Here is a 1,504-nt window from a genome sequence, read left to right as displayed (position 1 = left end):
ATATTGTAATAAGTGTATGTGAAAGCCCCTTTATAATATTTAGGTGCAATTGTGATGATTTAATTTGTTATCTCATAAGACTTACATGTTTATTTTCTATTTAATAATATTTTTTTTTATTTTAAAGTTGGTTTTATGCTGACTTTTTTGTTACAATTTAATAATTTTTAATTTAAAAAAAAATTCAATATGTCAAAATTAATTTTTGATGCATTTTATTAAAAATTTTGAATGTATTTTTTTTATTTATAAATCTTATTAATCGCATTGTAAGAACACTCTAAACTTTCTTTTAGTAATATATATATATATATATATATATATATGCATTATACATATGTAATTATTCATTTGTGAGTTTAATACGCTTGAACATATGTGAATATATGCAGGTATAAGAAAAGATTATAATATAAGGGACAAAGGAGAAATATGAATAATTATAGGCATAAGCAGAAGTTGATAAACAGGGGATAATGAAAAAAAATATAAAATATAAAAAAAAATTATGAACTATTTGTTTATGTTATGTTAATTGTTTTTAACATCATGTTAACATAATTATTTATGTTCTTAGTTTTAATATATACATATTATTCACATTAATCTCATACCTATAATGTACATACATACATACAATAAAAGTAATGTTAAAATGTTATGTTAGTTCACTTAAAGAAATCTTATCATTTATAAAATGTTATTTTGATAGATGCCTATCTTTTGTGCCTTAAAATTTTATGGTTACTTGTGGTTCTTGAGACAATGAGAGTATAATCGTGTGATCATTAGTGAATTGTCTGATTATTCCATTTTATAGAATGAACGATTACTGATTCATATGTTTTAGTCTCAATAAATAGGATGTTGCCTTGGTGTCAATGACATGTGTATCATTTGTCGACAATGATATACATCAGTGTTGGCTTTAATGGCTAGCATCCAATTTGTTGATAAATTCACTAACATTAGCGATGATGGGAGGTGTTGATAATGATGTTGATGACAATCACAGAATGATTGTTTTATTAATGATTTTAATATGTTATTAATCACATAAATTTTTTTGAGTATTTAAGAGTTTTAATGATATAAAATTGAAAGATCATTGGCTTGTTAGAATGTTTTTTTTTTTTTTTTGTTGTTGAAATTAATACTTATATTATATCAACTTGAAATAAAATTCATTATTTATAGAAATTAATTTAAAAAAAATATAATTTATACACTAGCAACAAATTCCATATTTGATCAGATAATTTTATGGTGACACATCCAAGAATGAATTTTAATTTTATTAATATTATTTAAAATGAGTATAATATAACTTTTTTATTGTTTATTTATGCATTATATTTATTTTAAAATAAATTTAAAATAATATTAATGAATTATTTAAAAGAATATTTTTTTTCTGCAAAATTGATCTCCATAATTTTGAGAGACCTTAGCCAGTTTTAGAGCAGTGCTTGGACTAATAACTGAAGCCAACTGGCCAAATAAA

The sequence above is a fragment of the Phalaenopsis equestris genome, unplaced genomic scaffold, assembly GCF_001263595.1.
Source record: "Phalaenopsis equestris unplaced genomic scaffold, ASM126359v1 Scaffold001247, whole genome shotgun sequence".
Classification (NCBI taxonomy): Eukaryota; Viridiplantae; Streptophyta; class Magnoliopsida; order Asparagales; family Orchidaceae; genus Phalaenopsis; species Phalaenopsis equestris.
Note: the sequence above shows the minus strand (reverse complement) of the source record.